Source organism: Mus musculus, chromosome 12, assembly GCF_000001635.26.
Source record: "Mus musculus strain C57BL/6J chromosome 12, GRCm38.p6 C57BL/6J".
NCBI classification, from domain to species: Eukaryota; Metazoa; Chordata; class Mammalia; order Rodentia; family Muridae; genus Mus; species Mus musculus.
The window spans coordinates 45,071,708-45,077,707 of record NC_000078.6 but is presented as its reverse complement, the minus strand read 5'-3'; the positions used below and the strand labels follow the sequence as shown (position 1 = coordinate 45,077,707).

At 46.8% G+C, this 6,000-nt stretch overlaps 1 protein-coding gene across 3 annotated transcripts in view; it reads left to right on the top strand.

Annotated features, from left to right (window-relative positions):
- Nucleotides 1–2,589: 2,589 nt before the first annotated feature.
- The window catches only part of Stxbp6 (syntaxin binding protein 6 (amisyn)), a 222,635-nt gene continuing 219,224 nt past the window's right edge, over nucleotides 2,590–6,000 (top strand). The window contains exon 1 of one of the 3 annotated variants that reach the window (XM_030246645.1): nucleotides 2,590–3,513. The gene's annotated coding sequence lies outside the window, so the exon portion shown is untranslated. Of the gene's footprint in view, nucleotides 3,514–3,583; nucleotides 3,771–6,000 lie in introns of those variants that run through there. The other 2 variants (NM_144552.3, XM_006515667.4) reach the window with 2 other exon arrangements.

Here is a 6,000-nt window from a genome sequence, read left to right as displayed (position 1 = left end):
AGGGGGAAGGAGGAATGGGATGAGGAACTGAGGTAGTGGGGACCAAGAAGTTGCTGGGAGGAGAGGCAACAGCTGGATTGTAATAAATAAAATAATAATAATAAAGAAAAAATAATATCAACATTAAAAATGTAGAGGTGAATCTAGTCCCATATGCATAGATGGCACTATTATATCTTAAGGGAATCTATTAAAATGCTGTCCTATGACATCAGTGCCCTGCAACAAACCATATCACTTAATCAGGTTGGTTTATTTATTGGCTTTTGAGATATGGTCTTGTTATATAACCCTTGAACTCATGGCAATTCCCCTGTCTCTGCTTTTCTAGTGCTGGTATTGAAGATATAAGCCACAAGGCTCAAATTCATTTGTTATTTAGATAGCATTTCCTCCCATTTGGCTTAGACAACCTAAGGCATCTAAATCCACAAGAGTTTTAGGTTGAGGTTTCACAGTGAGTTAGGACACTATTGTTTTTATATAATTTAATACCCACAAAGGTCGTGTCCTTGTAACCATGAGATTACTTATGCCACAAAGGAAGAAGGAAATATCACTTTTATGTTTTTCTTCTTTCTCAAAATAATAAGTTAAAAGTACTTAACTTGGCAGCTGGATGAAATACTGTGTCTTTTTCGTTTCTATCATTACAAGATTAAACTTCAAAGACAGACCATTTCTGTAACTATATGCAAGAAACAGACAATGCTAGCTTTTTACGGGGTGGGAACAGGCTTCACTCTGTAAGAAGCTCTTTTGCACTATGTTCTTTAAAAAAAAAATCACTATTTGTTGTTTACTCATATAAACTTTAAATGTGATTATTTTAATATCGAAACAGAGAGACAAAAGGCAAGAGGTCGTCGAATCCCTAATGTGCAGGAACACACACATACACAATATGAAACACTAGCAAAATATTTTTCTTGTAAGCCCCTCCCTATATAAATGTTTATTTCCTGTTCTTGATGACATCATCATCATTATTTTTTTTTTAAAACAACAATTCTTAGGAACTAGGGGAGGTACAATACAGGCCTGGGAGATTTTGATGATTGAAATTTTTATTTATTTTGCAAATATTTGTAACTACCTGTTATGTGATAGGCCCTGCTCTAGGTACTTCCTCCTCATCAAAACTTCTGGAAACCTTCTGTGTAAACACTCAAGCATTTTTTTTCCCTCCTTGAGAGTTCTGCGGGCTTAAAATACTTCCAATAGATAAAGGGTAGTTTGTTCTGAAGCAGACACTAGCAAACTGTTCGTTAAAGGGCACTTTGTACAGAGGGCAGCCATCTTGTCTAGACCTTCAGTACTGAGGGGGGATAGGGGAAAGATAAACATTAAGGTGGTGAGGAAGAAGAGTGAAGGTGACAATAGAAACTAATACCAGAGGATCTTATTAACTGATTTGTTGAAATAGTCAAAAATTTATTCCAATGTTTTATTAGCAATATCCCAAAATTAAAAAAGCTGCTCTAATGGATGAAGTTTGCTACCTTGGATAACCTTTGTAATGTATGTCAAGTCTAATTTGATAGGTGATGATCAAGGATAGTGCGTTCTTATTGCCTAAACTCTCACTATTAAAAAAACCCACAACCACACACCACTTCTAAACCTCTCATAAATAATGAGAACTGTCTTCTAATTCAAAGCTGAGGAAAATACAGCTGTGGAGAGAAGCCATTTGCTCTCCTTAACTGATGGAGGAATGGCTGAGAGTGACAGAAAACCCGATTATTATTTTTCGGTAAAAAAGATAACCCAACCACACGTCTTTCCAGAGATAAGCAGAACGCAGACAGCCTTATCAGTGAAATGCTTCGGATTTTCATAAAACAGCGATCATATCACGAGCAACCCTTTCTTCTCCTCCGAACTACTTTCCTAACTACTGCTCAACATGTCTTCCCTGAAGAGGTATCTTTGGATGATACTGATTTTCTTTTTTTCCTCTCCCGCGTCTCAGCTGGTTCCAACACATTCTACCAAATAAAAAGCAGGCATCACAGACTAGCAATCAGGAGCTCGGGGTCCCACCTTGCTCTCTTCATGTACCAAATCTTGCAGCTTTCTCTTCCGCCAGGGAGGATCAGGCCAGAATGAGGTGGGACACAAAGTGGAAAGGTTGGCCAAAGAACTCGGTGATCAAATTAAAGTTTTAATGCAGTATGAAACGGAAAGAAATCAATACAAAAATTAAGGATAAAAATATCAAAATTTTAAATAAAGGCAGGGCCGGTACTACGGGGGCGGGGGGGGGGGGCTTCCTTTTGTTTCAGAATGTAATATGCCTTTCAGGGACTCTTGAGCAGCTAGGCTGAGTCTAGTTTACCTTGCAGTGAGCCCAGGTGCTTAGACTTCGGAAGCGTCCTCAAAGTTTGTTCTCAAAGCCACTTTCCGCATTAGTTAACTCCGAATGATCCAGCGTTTATCACTAGCTCGCTTCTGTCAGGAAAACCTATTTCCCCTTGCACTTTGAAGGCAGTCTGAATCATCCTGGATCCTTGCCAGCGCCTTGCTAAGCCACCGTGGGCAGGCGCTCAGCACCTCTCCTCTCCACAAAACTCCTTGGTTCAGATTGGCTGAGCAGCCACTGGACCCAGCAATGGGTTTTTGGTCTAAACTCTAGTTTCTTTTTTTCTTTCTTCTTTTGTTTTTCCTCTGGCAAGACTCAATTACCGGAATATTCTGAACGAACAAAACCCTATATGTTAACCACTTATTTATTTATAAAATAAAATCCAGCAAAACCAGGTCTGATTTCCTTCACGATAGCCTTGGGCGCTTAGAGCACAGCAGTTGCTCTGCCTGCGGAGCTCCCTCAAGCTGGCTTCCTCCTTCCCGCTTCACTCATTTACTGGGCTTGCCAGGCCCCATTAGCTCTTGGATTTTGTCACCCCAAGTAAGCTTGCGACTGAATAAAACCCCACCTGCTGGGCCCACATTCCTGTAGCATGTTGTTTTTTAAATACTTGCTTGCAAAGGCTCCCAGAAGCAGCCCATCTTTCCAGCCCACAAACTTCCCACAACCCATGGGACTCTCACCGCTTTGCACTTGCTAACCCGCGCCCCAAGGGCTCGCCCCCACTTGTCCCCCGGGCTCTGGGCCTGTGGCGGGGCCCCGGAGCCCTGGGCTACCGATCTTTGCCCCAGGCCAGGTCGTTGTGGCTCGCCCACAGCAGCACTGGGCATGCTCACAGGCAGCGGCGGGGGCAGGTTGGTTTTGCTAGCTCGCACTCGGCGGCAGCGGGCCGGCGCGAGGCTGCAGCTGGAGCTCTGGCGCCCGGAGTTGGAGTTGCCAGGAGTTTCCCCGACCCCTCCCTCCTCGCGCACAGCGGCAGGAGCCCGCGCGGGAGCGGCGAGCCGCGATCAGCCAGAAGCCGAGCCGGCCCAGCTTAGTCTGCAGCCCCGATCTCCGCGCGGGGCAGCCGCGGGGGAGCCCTGTCTTCGGTTGGGACGCGTGCCGCGCACTAGGCACCGCCCGAGCACGAGCCAGGCTGCACGGTAGGTTCCTGGCGTGGGGAGGCCAGGCTACCCGGCGTACAGTTGCAGCTATCGCGGCTGCGGGCTGGGATGCGCGGCGCGGGGCAGGCGGAGAGGGTAGGCGCGCGGAGAGCCGCGCGGGCAAGTTGGAGGGCGGCAGGAGAAGGGGCTGGACACAGGGCTCAGCTGCTTTGTGCGCGCGGAACGGGGTCGGGGTAGCTGATTCTCCCTCCAACCCCGGACCAGGAGTGGGAGCTACATTGGCCAGAACCTAGCAGGTCAGATTCCCGTGAGAAAGTTGGTGGTGGAGCCCTTAGGTCCGCACTGCCTGCTCGGCAGAACGATCCCCCTGGGCTGCCTCCTGGAGAACTCAGTGGGTCGCAGCGCCCCTAGCCAGAGCTCTCTCCGCTGAAATTAGCGAAATCACCCCATCTATGAATGCTGGCATCTTCCAGGAAGATCATCGATGCCAAAACTGAGGCTGGTACTTCTTACGGGGTTAGCTTCCGGGCCCCTTAGCTTTTGCCCCTTCCCCCAACCTAAGAAGTGGTCAGGGGCTCAGCCAAGGCCTCCCTCGGGGCTCCGAATTCTCTTTCAGAGCGCGCCAGAATCCGGCTCACCCATATGGCGGGTCAGAGAAGCTGGAGTAGATGGATGGCTTGTTTTTTCTTTCTGACTTTCCCCAGGTTTACATTATCACAGACCCCAGGACCCAAAGGTCAGTTAGAGAGTTTAGAATGGCACACCGTTCTTTAGGAGGAGTGCATGCGAGCTTGTTTGCTTTGGACTTCGTTAACAACCATCTCCTGTTTCTATCATTCTTCAACCCGGACTTTGTGGGAAGGAGCAGGGACCGAGGAATGCCTTCTTCATTTCATAGTCTCCTAAGGTCTTCTGGGAGACTCCGAGGCCCTGAAAACGGCAGTATGCATATTGCACGGATGTTCAGGATGGCCACGGTCCTTCTGGGTCCACCCCCCCCCCCCCGCTTGTTGTTTTGAGTTTTAGAATTGTGCCTGCACATCAGTCAGAGCAGTGCTGTCCTAACAGGGTGTGGTGGAGGGGAAAAGGGTTGAGGTGTGTGGAGGAGTTCAGCCCAGGCTGTGAATAGCTGTTTGCCTTGATGAGGAGGCTGCATTGGGAAGAAATACAGAATAATTATGCAGGCACCTCACTCTTTTAAATCCCCCCTTCTCCTTTTCTTTCATCTCTTGGCTGAACACCTTGGTTGTTGGTTATGTGTGTTAAGTTTTTAAAGGAGAACTCACTCTGACAAAGTGGCAGGGTTTTGGGAGTTAACCATTTTGGTGTACGTTTTTCTCTTGGGGATTGTAACATCTTGGGGAAGGTTTTCAGATGTGGGGGTCCCATGGTGTGGCTACACAACACAGGTTCTCGAGTCACACAGACCTGAGGGCAAGTTTTCCCTGATGGACAAGTTATTTACCACTTTGAACTTCAGCTCTTGTTTGTGTTGTTTGTTTTGTTTCTGACAAAGTGGGAGATAACGGTGACCCTATCTCTTTCTGTTGTGAGACCTGAGTGAATGACGTAAAGGGAGATGAAGATTGCTAAGAAAACACAAAGATGGTATCTAGGCCTTAGGTTTTGTTTCTGTGCACTGTGCCCAGCTTTAAAAACTCTGCTTATTCTTGATTATAACAATCAAGTCTCCCCGGACTGTGCAGTCTTCACTACAAGGTTTAGTTGCTGAGGTCTGTGGAAGAAGCCATTGACACACACCTGCACGGCTTCTCTTGATTTTTATGGGTGGGAAATCCCACTTTCCTGTCTGAGGGAGGCAGTGTGGTATAATGGAGGAGACCATGGGACCTGCCCTAGCACCATTCACAGTCCTGGCCCCCGCAGAACTGTCTGTGTCAGCAGGGCTTCTTTTGTGATCCTAGGATGATGAAGAAATCAGCAAGTCCTGGGATGGAGCTCTGACTTGGCTTTTCATAGTGACCTTGAATTAAGGACTCAAGTCTCCTTGCTGAAATCAGTCTGTGAGATTAAAAACCAACTTAAGTGGCAAGGACAGGAGAGATTGCATGCCACCCAGTTAACAAGGATTTAATGAGGCTCCCGAGCTTCCCCAGAAGTATACCCTGAGCCTAGCTAGAGCAGAGATTCCCAAATATGAGTGTTAGTTCTTGATAACTCATGAATTGCTGGCTTTCACTTCCAGTCTCTTGACTCTCTAGGTTTAGAGCAGAGGTATGGCAGTTTGTATTGCTAACTAGCTTCCGATGACACTAAGGCTGCTCCCCAGCCATGCCTACATAGAATCACTAATTTCTATAGGGGGAGAAAGAGAGGGGGCTGCTCCAAATTAGTTCTCTGTAGTGGAGACAGGGTTTCTTCCAGGAGCTTTTGGAAGTTGCTTTAAGCACTTTGAACTTCAAGACATGTGTCAGCTTCTATTGCCTCATTTTAATGATTCTAGTTGCTTTTCTAATGAGTAATTTTACAAAAAGATAAGATTGCTCTTTCTTACTGTGTAGTACT